At 66.7% G+C, this 23,090-nt stretch overlaps 1 protein-coding gene across 1 annotated transcript in view; it reads right to left on the bottom strand.

The window, feature by feature from the left end:
* Nucleotides 1-23,090, bottom strand: part of LOC138580130 (beta-1,3-galactosyltransferase 5-like) — a 120,443-nt gene that overhangs the window by 57,087 nt on the left and 40,266 nt on the right. The gene's annotated exons all lie outside the window — the stretch shown is intronic.

Below are 23,090 nucleotides of genomic sequence, written 5' to 3'. Positions count from 1 at the left end.
ACATGGGTGGGGGCCTGGTGGTGGGTGCCCCACAGTGCTGGGGGGTGGTGGGGAACATGAGTTGGACATGGGTGGGGGCCTGCTGGCAGGTGCCCCTGCACTGCTGGGGGGGTGGAGGTGGTGGGAGACATGGGTGGGGGCCTGGTGGAGGCTGCCCCTGCACTGCTGGGGGGTGGGGGTGCTGGGAGACATGGGTGGGGGCCTGGTGGTGTGTGCCCCTGGTGGCTGGGGGATGGGGGTGCTGGGAGACAGGGGTGGGGGCCTGGTGGAGGCTGCCCCTGGTGACTGGGGGCGTGGGGGTGGTGGGAGACATGGGTGGGGGCCTGGTGGAGGCTGCCCCTGCACTGCTGGGGGGGTGGGGTGGTGGGAGACATGGGTGGGGGCCTGGTGGAGGCTGCCCCTGCACTGCTGGGGGGGTGGGGGTGCTGGGGAGACATGGGTGGGGGCCTGGTGGTGGGTGCCCCACAGTGCTGGGGGGTGGTGGGGAACATGAGTTGGACATGGGTGGGGGCCTGCTGGCAGGTGCCCCTGCACTGCTGGGGGGGTGGAGGTGGTGGGAGACATGGGTGGGGGCCTGGTGGAGGCTGCCCCTGCACTGCTGGGGGGTGGGGGTGCTGGGAGACATGGGTGGGGGCCTGGTGGTGTGTGCCCCTGGTGGCTGGGGGATGGGGGTGCTGGGAGACAGGGGTGGGGGCCTGGTGGAGGCTGCCCCTGGTGACTGGGGGCGTGGGGGTGGTGGGAGACATGGGTGGGGGCCTGGTGGAGGCTGCCCCTGCACTGCTGGGGGGGTGGGGTGGTGGGAGACATGGGTGGGGGCCTGGTGGAGGCTGCCCCTGGTGGCTGAGGGATAGGGGTGCTGGGAGACATGGGTGGGGGCCTGCTGGCAGGTGCCCCACAGTGCTGGCGTGTGGGGGTGGTGGGGAACATGAGTTGGACATGGGTGGGGGCCTGCTGGCAGGTGCCCCACAGTGCTGGGGGGTGGGGGTGGTGGGAGACATGAGTTGGACATGGGTGGGGGCTTGGTGGAGGCTGCCCCTGCACTGCTGGGGGCTGGGGGTGCTGGGAGACATGGGTGTGGGCCTGGTGGTGGGTGCCCCACAGTGCTGGGGGGTGGGGGTGGTGGGAGACATGGGTGGGGGCCTGGTGGAGGCTGCCCCTGGTGGCTGGGGCTGGTGGGGGTGGTGGGAGACATAGATGGGGGCCTGGTGGAGGCTGCCCCTGCACTGCTGGGGGCGTGGGGGTGGTGGGAGACATGGGTGGGGGCCTGGTGGAGGCTGCCCCTGGTGGCTGGGGGGTGGGGGTGCTGGGAGACTTGGGTGGGGGCCTGCTGGCAGGTGCCCCACAGTGCTGGGGGTGAGGGTGGTGGGGAACATGAGTTGGACATGGGTGGGGGCCTGCTGGCAGGTGCCCCACAGTGCTGGGGGGTGGGGGTGGTGGGAGACATGAGTTGGACATGGGTGGGGGCCTGGTGGAGGCTGCCCCTGCACTGCTGGGGGGTGTGGGTGCTGGGAGACATGGGTGGGGGCCTGGTGGTGGGTGCCCCACAGTGCTGGGGGGTGGGGGTGGTGGGAGACATGGGTGGGGGCCTGGTGGAGGCTGCCCCTGGTGGCTGGGGGGTGGGGGTGGTGGGAGACATGGGTGGGGGCCTGGTGGAGGCTGCACTGCACTGCTGGAGGGTGGGGGTGCTGGGAGACATGGGTGGGGGCCTGGTGGTGGGTGCCCCACAGTGCTGGGGGGTGGGGGTTGTGGGGAACATGAGTTGGACATGGGTGGAGGCCTGCTGGCAGGTGCCCCACAGTGCTGGGGGGTGGGGGTGGTGGGAGACATGAGTTGGACATGGGTGGGGGCCTGGTGGAGGCTGCCCCTGCACTGCTGGGGGGTGGGGGTGCTGTGAGACATGTGTGGGGGCCTGGTGGTGGGTGTCCCTGGTGGCTGGGGGGGTGGGGGTGCTGGGAGACATGGGTGGGGGCCTGGTGGAGGCTGCCCCTGGTGACTGGGGGGGTGGGGGTGGTGGGAGACATAGGTGGGGGCCTGGTGGAGGCTGCCCCTGCACTGCTGGGGGGGTGGTGGGAGACATGGGTGGGGGCCCATAGTGCTGGGGGGTGGGGGTGGTGGGAGACATGAGTTGGACATCGGTGGGGGCCTGGTGGAGGCTGCCCCTGCACTGCTGGGGGGTGGGGGTGCTGGGAGACATGGGTGGGGGCCTGGTGGTGGGTGCCCCTGGTGGCTGGGGAGTGGGGGTGCTGGGAGACATGGGTGGGGGCCTGGTGGAGGCTGCCCCTGGTGACTGGGGGCGTGGGGGTGGTGGGAGACATGGGTGGGGGCCTGGTGGAGGCTGCCCCTGCACTGCTGGGGGGGTGGGGTGGTGGGAGATATGGGTGGGGGCCTGGTGGAGGCTGCCCCTGGTGGCTGAGGGATGGGGTGCTGGGAGACATGGGTGGGGGCCTGCTGGCAGGTGCCCACAGTGCTGGGGGGTGGGGGTGGTGGGGAACATGAGTTGGACATGGGTGGGGGCCTGCTGGCAGGTGCCCCACCATGCTGGGGGGTGGGGGTGGTGGGAGACATGAGCTGGACATGGGTGGGGGCCTGGTGGAGGCTGCCCCTGGTGGCTAGGAGCCATCGGTGGGGGCCTGCTGGCAGGTGCCCCACAGTGCTGAGGGGTGGGGGTGGTGGGGAACATGAGTTGGACATGGGTGGGGGCCTGCTGGCAGGTGCCCCACCATGCTGGGGGGTGGGGGTGGTGGGAGACATGAGTTGGACATGGGTGGGGGCCTGGTGGAGGCTGCCCCTGCACTGCTGGGGGGTGGGGGTGCTGGGAGACATGGGTGGGGGCCTGGTGGTGGGTGCCCCACAGTGCCGGGGGGTGGTGGGGAACATGAGTTGGACATGGGTGGGGGCCTGCTGGCAGGTGCCCCTGCACTGCTGGGGGGGTGGGGGTGGTGGGAGACATGGGTGGGGGCCTGGTGGAGGCTGCCCCTGCACTGCTGGGGGGTGGGGGTGCTGGGAGACATGGGTGGGGGCCTGGTGGTGTGTGCCCCTGGTGGCTGGGGGGTGGGGGTGCTGGGAGACATGGGTGGGGGCCTGGTGGAGGCTGCCCCTGGTGACTGGGGGCGTGGGGGTGGTGGGAGACATGGGTGGGGGCCTGGTGGAGGCTGCCCCTGCACTGCTGGGGGGGTGGGGTGGTGGGAGACATGGGTGGGGGCCTGGTGGAGGCTGCCCCTGGTGACTGGGTGCGTGGGGGTGGTGGGAGACATGAGTTGGACATGGGTGGGGGCCTGGTGGAAGACAACTAAGCGATGGTAATACTTATGCCAGATTGACACAAGATCCCACATCGGAGATTAAAGAGAATTTGAAGACTTTGTTGGACAAGGCGGAGGAATTGGAGTGGATTAATCACCACACAAAGAAATTCTTGATTAATACACACCCTAAGATACCACACTTTTATACCCTTCCTAAGGTACACAAAGATCTCATCAAACCCCCTGGAAGACCAATCGTAGCAGGGATTAACAGCATACTGGAACCCTTAGGGAAATATGTGGATTACTTCTTACAACCACTGATTCAAAAAACCAGTACATATATCAAGGACTCGACACATTTTTTACAACTCTTGAACGAAACTGTATTCAATTGCAACAACATATGCTTTACTATCGATGTTAAAAGTCTCTACACATCGATCCCGCACGATTTAGGGGGTGAAGCGGTAGAATGGATGCTACTCAATGCTGAAGAGATACCGGCTCAGAAAGAATTTATAATGGTTCTTCTGGAGTTTATTAGTAACAACTCATACTTTCGATATAAGAATGAGTACTATCTCCAAGTGGCTGGGACAGCCATGGGAGCCACCATGGCCCCCTCTTATGCTAATTCATTCATGCATAAATTCGAATCCGAACATATACTACAGAATGAACATTGGTTCCTGAAATTAAGTCTCTGGATCAGGTACATTGACGATATATTCGGAATATGGAAAGATACGGAAGAGGAATACCTAAAGTTCTTCGCACATCTGAACAGCATAGATGCTCGCATCCAATTCACTCAAGAACACTCCCAAACCAACATACACTTCTTGGATGTAGACATTAAGATTACTGACACAGGATATCAGACTACCATCTTTCGAAAACCCACGGATCGTAACAATCTATTACAACGTCTCAGCTTCCATCAACCGAGCCTCATAAAAAATCTTCCATACAGCCAGATGCTCAGGGTGAAAAGATTGGTAAGTGACCCAGAAGACTACAAGCTAGCTATCCGTGAGATGGGGAAAAAGTTCCTGGAAAGAGGATATACAGAAGAGGAAATAAACACAGCAGAATCACGAGTAGCTACACAAAACAGAGAAGAGCTATTGAAGACAAAAACCAGACAGGAATCAGTTCCACCATTAGTGTTTGTGTCTAGATACTCACGACAAAGTAATCGCATTAAGTGCATTATTCAAAAACATTGGAATACTTTATTATGCGATCAGAGAGTTGAACATCTATTTAAGGAAGTACCCACATTTGCTTACCAACGGAGTCAAAACCTAAAAGATAGACTGGTTCAAACTAAACCAGCACCTAAAAAGAAGCTTACAGAAAGAATTGGGACGTTTCCGTGTTTAAGTTGCAGTAATTGCAGCTATGTGATGAGAGGAGAGACAATAAAACATTCACACACAGGAGAGACAATCAGACTGAGAAATTTTGCTACATGTGATTCAACCAACGTGATTTATGCTATCAAATGTCCGTGTGGACTGTACTATGTGGGTCAGACATTGCGAGTAGCAAAAATTAGGTGGAATGAACACAGATCGTGGTGGAGGCTGCCCCTGCACTGCTGGGGGGTGGGGGTGGTGGGAGACATGGGTGGGGGCCTGGTGGAGGCTGCCCCTGGTGGCTGGGGGGTGGGGGTGCTGGGAGACATGGGTGGGGGCCTGCTGGCAGGTGCCCCACAGTGCTGGGGGTGAGGGTGGTGGGGAACATGAGTTGGACATGGGTGGGGGCCTGCTGGCAGGTGCCCCACAGTGCTGGGGGGTGGGGGTGGTGGGAGACATGAGTTGGACATGGGTGGGGGCCTGGTGGAGGCTGCCCCTGCACTGCTGGGGGGTGGGGGTGCTGGGAGACATGGGTGGGGGCCTGGTGGTGGGTGCCCCACAGTGCTGGGGGGTGGGGGTGGTGGGAGACATGGGTGGGGGCCTGGTGGAGGCTGCCCCTGGTGGCTGGGGGGTGGGGGTGGTGGGAGACATGGGTGGGGGCCTGGTGGAGGCTGCCCCTGCACTGCTGGGGGGGTGGTGTGGTGGGAGACATGGGTGGGGGCCTGGTGGAGGCTGCCCCTGGTGGCTGAGGGATGGGGGTGCTGGGAGACATGGGTGGGGGCCTGCTGGCAGGTGCCCACAGTGCTGGGGGGTGGGGGTGGTGGGGAACATGAGCTGGACATGGGTGGGGGCCTGCTGGCAGGTGCCCCACAGTGCTGGGGGGTGGGGGTGGTGGGAGACATGAGTTGGACATGGGTGGGGGCCTGGTGGAGGCTGCCCCTGCACTGCTGGGGGGTGGGGGTGCTGGGAGACATGGGTGAGGGCCTGGTGGTGGGTGCCCCACAGTGCTGGGGGGTGGGGGTGGTGGGAGACATGGGTGGGGGCCTGGTGGAGGCTGCCCCTGGTGGCTGGGGGGTGGGGGTGGTGGGAGACATGGGTGGGGGCCTGGTGGAGGCTGCCCCACAGTGCTGGGGGGTGGGGGTGCTGGGAGACATGGGTGGGGGCCTGGTGGAGGCTGCCCCTGGTGACTGGGAGGGGTGGGGGTGGTGGGAGACATGGGTGGGGGCCTGGTGGAGGCTGCCCCTGGTGGCTGGGGGGTGGGGGTGCTGGGAGACATGGGTGTGGGCCTGGTGGAGGCTGCCCCTGCACTGCTGGGGGGTGGGGGTGCTGGGAGACATGGGTGGGGGCCTGGTGGTGGGTGCCCCACAGTGCTGGTGGGTGGGGGTTGTGGGGAACATGAGTTGGACATGGGTGGGGGCCTGCTGGCAGGTGCCCCACAGTGCTGGGGGGTGGGGGTGGTGGGAGACATGAGTTGGACATGGGTGGGGGCCTGGTGGAGGCTGCCCCTGCACTGCTGGGGGGTGGGGGTGCTGTGAGACATGTGTGGGGGCCTGGTGGTGGGTGTCCCTGGTGGCTGGGGGGGTGGGGGTGCTGGGAGACATGGGTGGGGGCCTGGTGGAGGCTGCCCCTGGTGACTGGGGGGGTGGGGGTGGTGGGAGACATAGGTGGGGGCCTGGTGGAGGCTGCCCCTGCACTGCTGGGGGGGTGGTGGGAGACATGGGTGGGGGCCTGGTGGAGGCTGCCCCTGGTGGCTGGGGGGTGGGGGTGCTGGGAGACGTGGGTGGGGGCCTGCTGGCAGGTGCCCCACAGTGCTGGGGGTGAGGGTGGTGGGGAACATGAGTTGGACATGGGTGGGGGCCTGCTGGCAGGTGCCCCACAGTGCTGGGGGTGGGGGTGGTGGGAGACATGAGTTGGACATGGGTGGGGGCCTGGTGGAGGCTGCCCCTGCACTGCTGGGGGGTGGGGGTGGTGGGAGACATGGTTGGGGGCCTGGTGGAGGCTGCCCCTGGTGGCTGGGGGGTGGGGGTGCTGGGAGACATGGGTGGGGGCCTGCTGGCAGGTGCCCCACAGTGCTGGGGGTGAGGGTGGTGGGGAACATGAGTTGGACATGGGTGGGGGCCTGCTGGCAGGTGCCCCACAGTGCTGGGGGGTGGGGGTGGTGGGAGACATGAGTTGGACATGGGTGGGGGCCTGGTGGAGGCTGCCCCTGCACTGCTGGGGGGTGTGGGTGCTGGGAGACATGGGTGGGGGCCTGGTGGTGGGTGCCCCACAGTGCTGGGGGGTGGGGGTGGTGGGAGACATGGGTGGGGGCCTGGTGGAGGCTGCCCTTGGTGGCTGGGGGGTGGGGGTGGTGGGAGACATGGGTGGGGGCCTGGTGGAGGCTGCACTGCACTGCTGGAGGGTGGGGGTGCTGGGAGACATGGGTGGGGGCCTGGTGGTGGGTGCCCCACAGTGCTGGGGGGTGGGGGTGGTGGGAGACATGGGTGGGGGCCTGGTGGAGGCTGCCCCTGGTGGCTGGGGGCTGGGGTGGTGGGAGACATGGGTGGGGGCCTGGTGGAGGCTGCCACTGCACTGCTGGAGGGTGGGGGTGCTGGGAGACATGGGTGGGGGCCTGGTGGTTGGTGCCCCACAGTGCTGGTGGGTGGGGGTGGTGGGGAACATGAGTTGGACATGGGTGGGGGCCTGCTGGCAGGTGCCCCACAGTGCTGGGGGGTGGGGGTGGTGGGAGACATGAGTTGGACATGGGTGGGGGCCTGCTGGCAGGTGCCCCTGCACTGCTGGGGGGGTGGAGGTGGTGGGAGACATGGGTGGGGGCCTGGTGGAGGCTGCCCCTGCACTGCTGGGGGGTGGGGGTGCTGGGAGACATGGGTGGGGGCCTGGTGGTGTGTGCCCCTGGTGGCTGGGGGATGGGGGTGCTGGGAGACAGGGGTGGGGGCCTGGTGGAGGCTGCCCCTGGTGACTGGGGGCGTGGGGGTGGTGGGAGACATGGGTGGGGGCCTGGTGGAGGCTGCCCCTGCACTGCTGGGGGGGTGGGGTGGTGGGAGACATGGGTGGGGGCCTGGTGGAGGCTGCCCCTGGTGGCTGAGGGATAGGGGTGCTGGGAGACATGGGTGGGGGCCTGCTGGCAGGTGCCCCACAGTGCTGGCGTGTGGGGGTGGTGGGGAACATGAGTTGGACATGGGTGGGGGCCTGCTGGCAGGTGCCCCACAGTGCTGGGGGGTGGGGGTGGTGGGAGACATGAGTTGGACATGGGTGGGGGCTTGGTGGAGGCTGCCCCTGCACTGCTGGGGGCTGGGGGTGCTGGGAGACATGGGTGTGGGCCTGGTGGTGGGTGCCCCACAGTGCTGGGGGGTGGGGGTGGTGGGAGACATGGGTGGGGGCCTGGTGGAGGCTGCCCCTGGTGGCTGGGGCTGGTGGGGGTGGTGGGAGACATAGATGGGGGCCTGGTGGAGGCTGCCCCTGCACTGCTGGGGGCGTGGGGGTGGTGGGAGACATGGGTGGGGGCCTGGTGGAGGCTGCCCCTGGTGGCTGGGGGGTGGGGGTGCTGGGAGACTTGGGTGGGGGCCTGCTGGCAGGTGCCCCACAGTGCTGGGGGTGAGGGTGGTGGGGAACATGAGTTGGACATGGGTGGGGGCCTGGTGGTGGGTGCCCCACAGTGCTGGGGGGTGGGGGTGGTGGGAGACATGGGTGGGGGCCTGGTGGAGGCTGCCCCTGGTGGCTGGGGGGTGGGGGTGGTGGGAGACATGGGTGGGGGCCTGGTGGAGGCTGCACTGCACTGCTGGAGGGTGGGGGTGCTGGGAGACATGGGTGGGGGCCTGGTGGTGGGTGCCCCACAGTGCTGGGGGGTGGGGGTGGTGGGAGACATGGGTGGGGGCCTGGTGGAGGCTGCCCCTGGTGGCTGGGGGCTGGGGTGGTGGGAGACATGGGTGGGGGCCTGGTGGAGGCTGCCACTGCACTGCTGGAGGGTGGGGTTGCTGGGAGACATGGGTGGGGGCCTGGTGGTTGGTGCCCCACAGTGCTGGTGGGTGGGGGTGGTGGGGAACATGAGTTGGACATGGGTGGGGGCCTGCTGGCAGGTGCCCCACAGTGCTGGGGGGTGGGGGTGGTTGGAGACATGAGTTGGACATGGGTGGGGGCCTGGTGGAGGCTGCCCCTGCACTGCTGGGGGGTGGGGGTGCTGGGAGACATGGGTGGGGGCCTGGTGGAGGCTGCCACTGCACTGCTGGAGGGTGGGGGTGCTGGGAGACATGGGTGGGGGCCTGGTGGTTGGTGCCCCACAGTGCTGGTGGGTGGGGGTGGTGGGGAACATGAGTTGGACATGGGTGGGGGCCTGTTGGCAGGTGCCCCATAGTGCTGGGGGGTGGGGGTGGTGGGAGACATGAGTTGGACATCGGTGGGGGCCTGGTGGAGGCTGCCCCTGCACTGCTGGGGGGTGGGGGTGCTGGGAGACATGGGTGGGGGCCTGGTGGTGGGTGCCCCTGGTGGCTGGGGAGTGGGGGTGCTGGGAGACATGGGTGGGGGCCTGGTGGAGGCTGCCCCTGGTGACTGGGGGCGTGGGGGTGGTGGGAGACATGGGTGGGGGCCTGGTGGAGGCTGCCCCTGCACTGCTGGGGGGGTGGGGTGGTGGGAGATATGGGTGGGGGCCTGGTGGAGGCTGCCCCTGGTGGCTGAGGGATGGGGTGCTGGGAGACATGGGTGGGGGCCTGCTGGCAGGTGCCCACAGTGCTGGGGGGTGGGGGTGGTGGGGAACATGAGTTGGACATGGGTGGGGGCCTGCTGGCAGGTGCCCCACCATGCTGGGGGGTGGGGGTGGTGGGAGACATGAGCTGGACATGGGTGGGGGCCTGGTGGAGGCTGCCCCTGGTGGCTAGGAGCCATCGGTGGGGGCCTGCTGGCAGGTGCCCCACAGTGCTGAGGGGTGGGGGTGGTGGGGAACATGAGTTGGACATGGGTGGGGGCCTGCTGGCAGGTGCCCCACCATGCTGGGGGGTGGGGGTGGTGGGAGACATGAGTTGGACATGGGTGGGGGCCTGGTGGAGGCTGCCCCTGCACTGCTGGGGGGTGGGGGTGCTGGGAGACATGGGTGGGGGCCTGGTGGTGGGTGCCCCACAGTGCCGGGGGGTGGTGGGGAACATGAGTTGGACTTGGGTGGGGGCCTGCTGGCAGGTGCCCCTGCACTGCTGGGGGGGTGGGGGTGGTGGGAGACATGGGTGGGGGCCTGGTGGAGGCTGCCCCTGCACTGCTGGGGGGTGGGGGTGCTGGGAGACATGGGTGGGGGCCTGGTGGTGTGTGCCCCTGGTGGCTGGGGGGTGGGGGTGCTGGGAGACATGGGTGGGGGCCTGGTGGAGGCTGCCCCTGGTGACTGGGGGCGTGGGGGTGGTGGGAGACATGGGTGGGGGCCTGGTGGAGGCTGCCCCTGCACTGCTGGGGGGGTGGGGTGGTGGGAGACATGGGTGGGGGCCTGGTGGAGGCTGCCCCTGGTGGCTGAGGGATAGGGGTGCTGGGAGACATGGGTGGGGGCCTGCTGGCAGGTGCCCCACAGTGCTGGGGGGTGGGGGTGGTGGGGAACATGAGTTGGACATGGGTGGGGGCCTGCTGGCAGGTGCCCCACAGTGCTGGGGGGTGGGGGTGGTGGGAGACATGAGTTGGACATGGGTGGGGGCCTGGTGGAGGCTGCCCCTGCACTGCTGGAGGGTGGGGGTGCTGGGAGACATGGGTGGGGGCCTGGTGGTGGGTGCCCCACAGTGCTGGGGGGTGGGGGCGGTGGGAGACATGGGTGGGGGCCTGGTGGAGGCTGCCCCTGGTGGCTGGGGGTGGTGGGGGTGGTGGGAGACATAGATGGGGGCCTGGTGGAGGCTGCCCCTGCACTGCTGGGGGGGTGGGGGTGGTGGGAGACATAGGTGGGGGCCTGGTGGAGGCTGCCCCTGGTGGCTGGGGGGTGGGGGTGCTGGGAGACATGGGTGGGGGCCTGCTGGCAGGTGCCCCACAGTGCTGGGGGTGAGGGTGGTGGGGAACATGAGTTGGACATGGGTGGGGGCCTGCTGGCAGGTGCCCCACAGTGCTGGGGGGTGGGGGTGGTGGGAGACATGAGTTGGACATGGGTGGGGGCCTGGTGGAGGCTGCCCCTGCACTGCTGGGGGGTGGGGGTGCTGGGAGACATGGGTGGGGGCCTGGTGGTGGGTGCCCCACAGTGCTGGGGGGTGGGTGTGGTGGGAGACATGGGTGGGGGCCTGGTGGAGGCTGCCCCTGGTGGCTGGGGGGTGGGGGTGGTGGGAGACATGGGTGGGGGCCTGGTGGAGGCTGCACTGCACTGCTGGAGGGTGGGGGTGCTGGGAGACATGGGTGGGGGCCTGGTGGTGGGTGCCCCACAGTGCTGGGGTGTGGGGGTGGTGGGAGACATGGGTGGGGGCCTGGTGGAGGCTGCCCCTGGTGGCTGGGGGGTGGGGGTGGTGGGAGACATGGGTGGGGGCCTGGTGGAGGCTGCCACTGCACTGCTGGAGGGTGGGGGTGCTGGGAGACATGGGTGGGGGCCTGGTGGTTGGTGCCCCACAGTGCTGGTGGGTGGGGGTGGTGGGGAACATGAGTTGGACATGGGTGGGGGCCTGCTGGCAGGTGCCCCACAGTGCTGGGGGGTGGGGGTGGTGGGAGACATGAGTTGGACATGGGTGGGGGCCTGGTGGAGGCTGCCCCTGCACTGCTGGGGGGTGGGGGTGCTGGGAGACATGGGTGGGGGCCTGGTGGAGGCTGCCACTGCACTGCTGGAGGGTGGGGGTGCTGGGAGACATGGGTGGGGGCCTGGTGGTTGGTGCCCCACAGTGCTGGTGGGTGGGGGTGGTGGGGAACATGAGTTGGACATGGGTGGGGGCCTGTTGGCAGGTGCCCCACAGTGCTGGGGGGTGGGGGTGGTGGGAGACATGAGTTGGACATGGGTGGGGGCCTGGTGGAGGCTGCCCCTGCACTGCTGGGGGGTGGGGGTGCTGGGAGACATGGGTGGGGGCCTGGTGGTGGGTGCCCCTGGTGGCTGGGGAGTGGGGGTGCTGGGAGACATGGGTGGGGGCCTGGTGGAGGCTGCCCCTGGTGACTGGGTGCGTGGGGGTGGTGGGAGACATGGGTGGGGGCCTGGTGGAGGCTGCCCCTGCACTGCTGGGGGGGTGGTGTGGTGGGAGACATGGGTGGGGGCCTGGTGGAGGCTGCCCCTGGTGGCTGAGGGATGGGGGTGCTGGGAGACATGGGTGGGGGCCTGCTGGCAGGTGCCCACAGTGCTGGGGGGTGGGGGTGGTGGGGAACATGAGCTGGACATGGGTGGGGGCCTGCTGGCAGGTGCCCCACAGTGCTGGGGGGTGGGGGTGGTGGGAGACATGAGTTGGACATGGGTGGGGGCCTGGTGGAGGCTGCCCCTGCACTGATCGGGGGTGGGGGTGCTGGGAGACATGGGTGGGGGCCTGTTGGTGGGTGCCCCACAGTGCTGGGGGGTGGGGGTGGTGGGAGACATGGGTGGGGGCCTGGTGGAGGCTGCCCCTGGTGGCTGGGGGGTGGGGGTGGTGGGAGACATGGGTGGGGGCCTGGTGGAGGCTGCCCCACAGTGCTGGGGGGTGGGGGTGCTGGGAGACATGGGTGGGGGCCTGGTGGAGGCTGCCCCTGGTGACTGGGAGGGGTGGGGGTGGTGGGAGACATGGGTGGGGGCCTGGTGGAGGCTGCCCCTGGTGGCTGGGGGGTGGGGGTGCTGGGAGACATGGGTGGGGGCCTGGTGGAGGCTGCCCCTGCACTGCTGGGGGGTGGGGGTGCTGGGAGACATGGGTGGGGGCCTGGTGGTGGGTGCCCCACAGTGCTGGTGGGTGGGGGTTGTGGGGAACATGAGTTGGACATGGGTGGAGGCCTGCTGGCAGGTGCCCCACAGTGCTGGGGGGTGGGGGTGGTGGGAGACATGAGTTGGACATGGGTGGGGGCCTGGTGGAGGCTGCCCCTGCACTGCTGGGGGGTGGGGGTGCTGTGAGACATGTGTGGGGGCCTGGTGGTGGGTGTCCCTGGTGGCTGGGGGGGTGGGGGTGCTGGGAGACATGGGTGGGGGCCTGGTGGAGGCTGCCCCTGGTGACTGGGGGGGTGGGGGTGGTGGGAGACATAGGTGGGGGCCTGGTGGAGGCTGCCCCTGCACTGCTGGGGGGTGGTGGGAGACATGGGTGGGGGCCTGGTGGAGGCTGCCCCTGGTGGCTGGGGGGTGGGGGTGCTGGGAGACGTGGGTGGGGGCCTGCTGGCAGGTGCCCCACAGTGCTGGGGGTGAGGGTGGTGGGGAACATGAGTTGGACATGGGTGGGGGCCTGCTGGCAGGTGCCCCACAGTGCTGGGGGTGGGGGTGGTGGGAGACATGAGTTGGACATGGGTGGGGGCCTGGTGGAGGCTGCCCCTGCACTGCTGGGGGGTGGGGGTGGTGGGAGACATGGGTGGGGGCCTGGTGGAGGCTGCCCCTGGTGGCTGGGGGGTGGGGGTGCTGGGAGACATGGGTGGGGGCCTGCTGGCAGGTGCCCCACAGTGCTGGGGGTGAGGGTGGTGGGGAACATGAGTTGGACATGGGTGGGGGCCTGCTGGCAGGTGCCCCACAGTGCTGGGGGGTGGGGGTGGTGGGAGACATGAGTTGGACATGGGTGGGGGCCTGGTGGAGGCTGCCCCTGCACTGCTGGGGGGTGGGGGTGCTGGGAGACATGGGTGGGGGCCTGGTGGTGGGTGCCCCACAGTGCTGGGGGGTGGGGGTGGTGGGAGACATGGGTGGGGGCCTGGTGGAGGCTGCCCCTGGTGGCTGGGGGGTGGGGGTGGTGGGAGACATGGGTGGGGGCCTGGTGGAGGCTGCCGCTGCACTGCTGGGGGGGTGGTGTGGTGGGAGACATGGGTGGGGGCCTGGTGGAGGCTGCCCCTGGTGGCTGAGGGATGGGGGTGCTGGGAGACATGGGTGGGGGCCTGCTGGCAGGTGCCCACAGTGCTGGGGGGTGGGGGTGGTGGGGAACATGAGCTGGACATGGGTGGGGGCCTGCTGGCAGGTGCCCCACAGTGCTGGGGGGTGGGGGTGGTGGGAGACATGAGTTGGACATGGGTGGGGGCCTGGTGGAGGCTGCCCCTGCACTGCTGGGGGGTGGGGGTGCTGGGAGACATGGGTGAGGGCCTGGTGGTGGGTGCCCCACAGTGCTGGGGGGTGGGGGTGGTGGGAGACATGGGTGGGGGCCTGGTGGAGGCTGCCCCTGGTGGCTGGGGGGTGGGGGTGGTGGGAGACATGGGTGGGGGCCTGGTGGAGGCTGCCCCACAGTGCTGGGGGGTGGGGGTGCTGGGAGACATGGGTGGGGGCCTGGTGGAGGCTGCCCCTGGTGACTGGGAGGGGTGGGGGTGGTGGGAGACATGGGTGGGGGCCTGGTGGAGGCTGCCCCTGGTGGCTGGGGGGTGGGGGTGCTGGGAGACATGGGTGTGGGCCTGGTGGAGGCTGCCCCTGCACTGCTGGGGGGTGGGGGTGCTGGGAGACATGGGTGGGGGCCTGGTGGTGGGTGCCCCACAGTGCTGGTGGGTGGGGGTTGTGGGGAACATGAGTTGGACATGGGTGGGGGCCTGCTGGCAGGTGCCCCACAGTGCTGGGGGGTGGGGGTGGTGGGAGACATGAGTTGGACATGGGTGGGGGCCTGGTGGAGGCTGCCCCTGCACTGCTGGGGGGTGGGGGTGCTGTGAGACATGTGTGGGGGCCTGGTGGTGGGTGTCCCTGGTGGCTGGGGGGGTGGGGGTGCTGGGAGACATGGGTGGGGGCCTGGTGGAGGCTGCCCCTGGTGACTGGGGGGGTGGGGGTGGTGGGAGACATAGGTGGGGGCCTGGTGGAGGCTGCCCCTGCACTGCTGGGGGGGTGGTGGGAGACATGGGTGGGGGCCTGGTGGAGGCTGCCCCTGGTGGCTGGGGGGTGGGGGTGCTGGGAGACGTGGGTGGGGGCCTGCTGGCAGGTGCCCCACAGTGCTGGGGGTGAGGGTGGTGGGGAACATGAGTTGGACATGGGTGGGGGCCTGCTGGCAGGTGCCCCACAGTGCTGGGGGTGGGGGTGGTGGGAGACATGAGTTGGACATGGGTGGGGGCCTGGTGGAGGCTGCCCCTGCACTGCTGGGGGGTGGGGGTGGTGGGAGACATGGTTGGGGGCCTGGTGGAGGCTGCCCCTGGTGGCTGGGGGGTGGGGGTGCTGGGAGACATGGGTGGGGGCCTGCTGGCAGGTGCCCCACAGTGCTGGGGGTGAGGGTGGTGGGGAACATGAGTTGGACATGGGTGGGGGCCTGCTGGCAGGTGCCCCACAGTGCTGGGGGGTGGGGGTGGTGGGAGACATGAGTTGGACATGGGTGGGGGCCTGGTGGAGGCTGCCCCTGCACTGCTGGGGGGTGTGGGTGCTGGGAGACATGGGTGGGGGCCTGGTGGTGGGTGCCCCACAGTGCTGGGGGGTGGGGGTGGTGGGAGACATGGGTGGGGGCCTGGTGGAGGCTGCCCTTGGTGGCTGGGGGGTGGGGGTGGTGGGAGACATGGGTGGGGGCCTGGTGGAGGCTGCACTGCACTGCTGGAGGGTGGGGGTGCTGGGAGACATGGGTGGGGGCCTGGTGGTGGGTGCCCCACAGTGCTGGGGGGTGGGGGTGGTGGGAGACATGGGTGGGGGCCTGGTGGAGGCTGCCCCTGGTGGCTGGGGGCTGGGGTGGTGGGAGACATGGGTGGGGGCCTGGTGGAGGCTGCCACTGCACTGCTGGAGGGTGGGGGTGCTGGGAGACATGGGTGGGGGCCTGGTGGTTGGTGCCCCACAGTGCTGGTGGGTGGGGGTGGTGGGGAACATGAGTTGGACATGGGTGGGGGCCTGCTGGCAGGTGCCCCACAGTGCTGGGGGGTGGGGGTGGTGGGAGACATGAGTTGGACATGGGTGGGGGCCTGGTGGAGGCTGCCCCTGCACTGCTGGGGGGTGGGGGTGCTGGGAGACATGGGTGGGGGCCTGGTGGAGGCTGCCACTGCACTGCTGGAGGGTGGGGGTGCTGGGAGACATGGGTGGGGGCCTGGTGGTTGGTGCCCCACAGTGCTGGTGGGTGGGGGTGGTGGGGAACATGAGTTGGACATGGGTGGGGGCCTGTTGGCAGGTGCCCCACAGTGCTGGGGGGTGGGGGTGGTGGGAGACATGAGTTGGACATGGGTGGGGGCCTGGTGGAGGCTGCCCCTGCACTGCTGGGGGGTGGGGGTGCTGGGAGACATGGGTGGGGGCCTGGTGGTGGGTGCCCCTGGTGGCTGGGGAGTGGGGGTGCTGGGAGACATGGGTGGGGGCCTGGTGGAGGCTGCCCCTGGTGACTGGGGGCGTGGGGGTGGTGGGAGACATGGGTGGGGGCCTGGTGGAGGCTGCCCCTGCACTGCTGGGGGGGTGGGGTGGTGGGAGACATGGGTGGGGGCCTGGTGGAGGCTGCCCCTGGTGGCTGAGGGATGGGGTGCTGGGAGACATGGGTGGGGGCCTGCTGGCAGGTGCCCACAGTGCTGGGGGGTGGGGGTGGTGGGGAACATGAGTTGGACATGGGTGGGGGCCTGCTGGCAGGTGCCCCACCATGCTGGGGGGTGGGGGTGGTGGGAGACATGAGTTGGACATGGGTGGGGGCCTGGTGGAGGCTGCCCCTGGTGGCTAGGAGCCATCGGTGGGGGCCTGCTGGCAGGTGCCCCACAGTGCTGGGGGGTGGGGGTGGTGGGGAACATGAGTTGGACATGGGTGGGGGCCTGCTGGCAGGTGCCCCACCATGCTGGGGGGTGGGGGTGGTGGGAGACATGAGTTGGACATGGGTGGGGGCCTGGTGGAGGCTGCCCCTGCACTGCTGGGGGGTGGGGGTGCTGGGAGACATGGGTGGGGGCCTGGTGGTGGGTGCCCCACAGTGCTGGGGGGTGGTGGGGAACATGAGTTGGACATGGGTGGGGGCCTGCTGGCAGGTGCCCCTGCACTGCTGGGGGGGTGGGGGTGGTGGGAGACATGGGTGGGGGCCTGGTGGAGGCTGCCCCTGCACTGCTGGGGGGTGGGGGTGCTGGGAGACATGGGTGGGGGCCTGGTGGTGTGTGCCCCTGGTGGCTGGGGGGTGGGGGTGCTGGGAGACATGGGTGGGGGCCTGGTGGAGGCTGCCCCTGGTGACTGGGGGCGTGGGGGTGGTGGGAGACATGGGTGGGGGCCTGGTGGAGGCTGCCCCTGCACTGCTGGGGGGGTGGGGTGGTGGGAGACATGGGTGGGGGCCTGGTGGAGGCTGCCCCTGGTGGCTGAGGGATAGGGGTGCTGGGAGACATGGGTGGGGGCCTGCTGGCAGGTGCCCCACAGTGCTGGGGGGTGGGGGTGGTGGGGAACATGAGTTGGACATGGGTGGGGGCCTGCTGGCAGGTGCCCCACAGTGCTGGGGGGTGGGGGTGGTGGGAGACATGAGTTGGACATGGGTGGGGGCCTGGTGGAGGCTGCCCCTGCACTGCTGGAGGGTGGGGGTGCTGGGAGACATGGGTGGGGGCCTGGTGGTGGGTGCCCCACAGTGCTGGGGGGTGGGGGCGGTGGGAGACATGGGTGGGGGCCTGGTGGAGGCTGCCCCTGGTGGCTGGGGGTGGTGGGGGTGGTGGGAGACATAGATGGGGGCCTGGTGGAGGCTGCCCCTGCACTGCTGGGGGGGTGGGGGTGGTGGGAGACATGGGTGGGGGCCTGGTGGAGGCTGCCCCTGGTGGCTGGGGGGTGGGGGTGCTGGGAGACATGGGTGGGGGCCTGCTGGCAGGTGCCCCACAGTGCTGGGGGTGAGGGTGGTGGGGAACATGAGTTGGACATGGGTGGGGGCCTGCTGGCAGGTGCCCCACAGTGCTGGGGGGTGGGGGTGGTGGGAGACATGAGTTGGACATGGGTGGGGGCCTGGTGGAGGCTGCCCCTGCACTGCTGGGGGGTGGGGGTGCTGGGAGACATGGGTGGGGCCTGGTGGTGGGTGCCCCACAGTGCTGGGGGGTGGGTGTGGTGGGAGACATGGGTGGGGGCCTGGTGGAGGCTGCCCCTGGTGGCTGGGAGGTGGGGGTGGTGGGAGACATGGGTGGGGGCCTGGTGGAGGCTGCACTGCACTGCTGGAGGGTAGGGGTGCTGGGAGACATGGGTGGGGGCCTGGTGGTGGGTGCCCCACAGTGCTGGGGGGTGGGGGTGGTGGGAGACATGGGTGGGGGCCTGGTGGAGGCTGCCCCTGGTGGCTGGGGGGTGGGGGTGGTGGGAGACATGGGTGGGGGCCTGGTGGAGGCTGCCACTGCACTGCTGGAGGGTGGGGGTGCTGGGAGACATGGGTGGGGGCCTGGTGGTTGGTGCCCCACAGTGCTGGTGGGTGGGGGTGGTGGGGAACATGAGTTGGACATGGGTGGGGGCCTGCTGGCAGGTGCCCCACAGTGCTGGGGGGTGGGGGTGGTGGGAGACATGAGTTGGACATGGGTGGGGGCCTGGTGGAGGCTGCCCCTGCACTGCTGGGGGGTGGGGGTGCTGGGAGACATGGGTGGGGGCCTGGTGGAGGCTGCCACTGCACTGCTGGAGGGTGGGGGTGCTGGGAGACATGGGTGGGGGCCTGGTGGTTGGTGCCCCACAGTGCTGGTGGGTGGGGGTGGTGGGGAACATGAGTTGGACATGGGTGGGGGCCTGTTGGCAGGTGCCCCACAGTGCTGGGGGGTGGGGGTGGTGGGAGACATGAGTTGGACATGGGTGGGGGCCTGGTGGAGGCTGCCCCTGCACTGCTGGGGGGTGGGGGTGCTGGGAGACATGGGTGGGGGCCTGGTGGTGGGTGCCCCTGGTGGCTGGGGAGTGGGGGTGCTGGGAGACATGGGTGGGGGCCTGGTGGAGGCTGCCCCTGGTGACTGGGTGCGTGGGGGTGGTGGGAGACATGGGTGCGGGCCTGGTGGAGGCTGCCCCTGCACTGCTGGGGGGGTGGTGTGGTGGGAGACATGGGTGGGGGCCTGGTGGAGGCTGCCCCTGGTGGCTGAGGGATGGGGGTGCTGGGAGACATGGGTGGGGGCCTGCTGGCAGGTGCCCACAGTGCTGGGGGGTGGGGGTGGTGGGGAACATGAGCTGGACATGGGTGGGGGCCTGCTGGCAGGTGCCCCACAGTGCTGGGGGGTGGGGGTGGTGGGAGACATGAGTTGGACATGGGTGGGGGCCTGGTGGAGGCTGCCCCTGCACTGCTGGGGGGTGGGGGTGCTGGGAGACATGGGTGGGGGCCTGGTGGTGGGTGCCCCACAGTGCTGGGGGGTGGGGGTGGTGGGAGACATGGGTGGGGGCCTGGTGGAGGCTGCCCCTGGTGGCTGGGGGGTGGGGGTGGTGGGAGACATGGGTGGGGGCCTGGTGGAGGCTGCCCCACAGTGCTGGGGGGTGGGGGTGCTGGGAGACATGGGTGGGGGCCTGGTGGAGGCTGCCCCTGGTGACTGGGAGGGGTGGGGGTGGTGGGAGACATGGGTGGGGGCCTGGTGGAGGCTGCCCCTGGTGGCTGGGGGGTGGGGGTGCTGGGAGACATGGGTGGGGGCCTGGTGGAGGCTGCCCCTGCACTGCTGGGGGGTGGGGGTGCTGGGAGACATGGGTGGGGGCCTGGTGGTGGGTGCCCCACAGTGCTGGTGGGTGGGGGTTGTGGGGAACATGAGTTGGACATGGGTGGGGGCCTGCTGGCAGGTGCCCCACAGTGCTGGGGGGTGGGGGTGGTGGGAGACATGAGTTGGACATGGGTGGGGGCCTGGTGGAGGCTGCCCCTGCACTGCTGGGGGGTGGGGGTGCTGTGAGACATGTGTGGGGGCCTGGTGGTGGGTGTCCCTGGTGGCTGGGGGGGTGGGGGTGGTGGGAGACATAGGTGGGGGCCTGGTGGAGGCTGCCCCTGCACTGCTGGGGGGGTGGTGGGAGACATGGGTGGGGGCCTGGTGGAGGCTGCCCCTGGTGGCTGGGGGGTGGGGGTGCTGGGAGACGTGGGTGGGGGCCTGCTGGCAGGTGCCCCACAGTGCTGGGGGTGAGGGTGGTGGGGAACATGAGTTGGACATGGGTGGGGGCCTGCTGGCAGGTGCCCCACAGTGCTGGGGGTGGGGGTGGTGGGAGACATGAGTTGGACATGGGTGGGGGCCTCGTGGAGGCTGCCCCTGCACTGCTGGGGGGTGGGGGTGCTGGGAGACATGGGTGGGGGCCTGGTGATGGGTGCCCCACAATGCTGGGGGGTGGGGGTGGTGGGAGACATGGGTGGGGACCTGGTGGAGGCTGCCCCTGGTGGCTGGGGGGTGGGGGTGGTGGGAGACATGGGTGGGGGCCTGGTGGAGGCTGCCCCTGGTGGCTGGGGGGTGGGGGTGGTGGGAGACATGGGTGGGGGCCTGGTGGAGGCTGCCACTGCACTGCTGGAGGGTGGGGGTGCTGGGAGACATGGGTGGGGGCCTGATGGTTGGTGCCCCACAGTGCTGGTGGGTGGGGGTGGTGGGGAACATGAGTTGGACATGGGTGGGGGCCTGCTGGCAGGTGCCCCACAGTGCTGGGGGGTGGGGGTGGTGGGGGACATGAGTTGGACATGGGTGGGGGCCTGGTGGAGGCTACCCCTGCACTGCTGGGGGGTGGGGGTGCTGGGAGACATGGGTGGGGGCCTGGTGGTGGGTGCCCCTGGTGGCTGGGGGTGGGGGTGCTGGGAGACATGGGTGGGGGCCTGGTGGTGGGTGCCCCTGCACTGCTGGGGGGTGGGGGTGCTGGGAGACATGGGTGGGGGCCTGGTGGAGGGTGCCCCTGGTGACTGGGGGTGCAGGGGGACATGCGTTGGTGGGCAGTAGTGCAAGTTGACATGTGGGTTGGCTGGGGGTCATGGCCATGGTGGATGGTGTGCCTGCAGGACATGTGCAGGGTAGGCCCCTGTGGTGTGAGCCACATGCAGGGGCCGTGGAGGGTGTAGAGGGAACACCTCGGAGGACCCACACGTGCAATTCACGTGTGGTGCTCCCCGCGCACCCCTGTAATACACGTACTCTGATGGAATCGCGTGTGGAACTTCCCGCGCACCCCTGAAATGCGCGTACCCTGCTCGCACAGGCCCAATCGCGTGTGGAACTTCCCACGCACCCCTGGAATACACGTATCCTGATGGAATCGCGTGTGGAACTTCCCGCGCACCCCTGGAATACACGTACCCTGCTGATGTCGCGTGTGAAACTTCCCCCGCACCACGAAATACACGTACCCTGATGAGATCGCGTGTGGAACTTCCCGCGCACCCCTGGAATACACGTACCCTGCTGATGTCGCGTGTGAAACTTCCCCCGCACCACGAAATACACGTACCCTGATGAGATCGCGTGTGGAACTTCCCGCGCACCCGTGAAATACACGTGCCCTGCTGATGTCGCGTGTGAAACTTCCCCCGCACCCCAAAATACACGTACCATGATGAAATTGCGTGTGGAATTTCCTGCACACCCCTGAAATACACCTACTCTGCTGAAATCGCGTGTGGCACTTCCCGCGCACCCCTGAGATACGCGTACCCCCAATCGCGTGTGGAAATTCCCGCGCACCCCTGAAATACACATACCCTGCTGAAATCGCGTGTGGTACTTCCCGCGCACCCCTGAGATACGCGTACCCTGCTCGCACGGGCCCAATCGCGTGTGGAAATTCCCGCGCACCCCTGAAATACACGTACCCTGCTGAAATCGCATGTGGCACTTCCCGCGCACCCCTGAGATACGCATACCTTGCGGAAATCGTGTGTGGAACTTCCTGCGCACCCCTGAAATACACGTACCCTGCTCGCACGGGGCCAATCGCGTGAGGTACTTCCCGCGCACCCCAGTGATACACGTAGCCCGCTTGCCGTGCTGGTACAGGGTTAGCGCAGCCCTTTGCGCTGGATTGGGTATATTGATGGCTTTTCCCTGCGCGAGAGGCGTTCTTGGGGCGTAACTGGCGCTGCTGCAGGGTCGCTGCGCCACTGTGCGCCAAGGCTGGTTTTGGTGGCTGGAATCCATGAATACGCTGTGTGCGGAAATGGGTTTTAGGGCACGCGGCTGGCGCAGGGATTCGCACGCGCACACTGTGCGCCAGCCGCGTGCGCCACTTGTGCGCTGAATTCTATGAATTACCCCCATAAACTTCTTCTCCACAATCATGAAAGCTGATTGAATAATCCCTTATGTCTGCGGACGTTCGTGACTGCCTGCAGTCTCTGCAGTCCTCTTTCCATGCAGGGTAACCTCAAAAAAAACGGATGGCACGTGCAGGTCAGCGGGCTATCATGGACGTCCACGTGCACTGTCTCACAGGGCATCCCTTCTAACCTTTTTAGTTTTATGTGTTTAACATTCCTAACTGGCCACTTTCAGTCACACAGCCATCCACCAATTTCACCCATAAACTCTATATGCAACCCTGTCAGCTCAGTTCAACACTTTGATGTACATTTCAACTCTCAAAGTAAATGTCTCCTGACATTCACAGCCTCCTGCTTCAAAAACTACTGCGAAACTCTCCAAGATTTCTATTTGCATATTCAACAATATCTACTTCTAACAAGACATAGAACAGGTATGGCTGTATTTTTAAAAGTAATTTATTCCACACCTTATATGCAGGGTTGCTGCCACTTGCCCTGTAATAAGCATGTCAATAAGCAAATGCTCTTTTTGTCGTTGGATTGTATTTTATTAAATGTATAAAGCACCTTTCACCAAAGGCACTGAACAATAAAGGATCATCCAAAAACAGTACAAATCGAAATGGTACAAATGCAGTATGAGTAAAGGTCACATCTGCAGAGGGAGAAAGCAAACACATTTTAAGAAGAAAGAGACAAAAGAAAGTAGAGTTTAAGATTTGTTTGGAAAATGCAAAGAGATGAGGAGGAGAAAAGTGAGAGGGGAAGAGCAATCCAGTGTTAAGGAGCCAAAAGAATGAAGGAGCGGAAATGAGATGAGGCACAGCAAGGCTTAGGAACAGTTAAAATAAATAGATTCTGAGATGCAAGGTGCGTGGAGGGACAGAGAAGAGGTAGGGCAGGCCAGGCAATGAGTGCATTTGAAAACATCAAGAGAAAATGATACAAAGATGGGATTGGGAGAGATAGTAGATGGGGAAAGAACAGAACCTCAGGAATTAAGATGTAGAAAATGGGAAGACATCCAGTTCTGGACAGCTGAAAAACTGCTTCAAAGTGTAGATCACAATAACCACTGATATCAAATGCCATGTATTGCAACATTCTGCACCTGCTCACATTAAGTGTCAGGTTCTTGCATGTACTGCAAACATATTGCACCTTCTCTCACTAACTACCACTTAACAGTGTTCTACAAATCTTTTGCAACTGCATTTGCATTACTTGTACAAAAACGTTACAAATAGTGCAGCTTTTTCTATTTCCAACAAAATGGTCCTAAAAAGAAACATTTTTAAAAGAACCGTGTTTTTCGTTACGCATAAATGTCCTATTTTGCAACCTTTGCCATCACATCCTTTATAGTGCACCAT

Source organism: Ambystoma mexicanum, chromosome 1p (assembly GCF_040938575.1).
Source record: "Ambystoma mexicanum isolate Mex_15411 chromosome 1p, UKY_AmexF1_1, whole genome shotgun sequence".
Lineage (NCBI taxonomy): Eukaryota > Metazoa > Chordata > Amphibia > Caudata > Ambystomatidae > Ambystoma > Ambystoma mexicanum.
The sequence above is the reverse complement of the archived record's forward strand: the minus strand, read 5'-3'. Positions and strand labels throughout refer to the sequence as shown.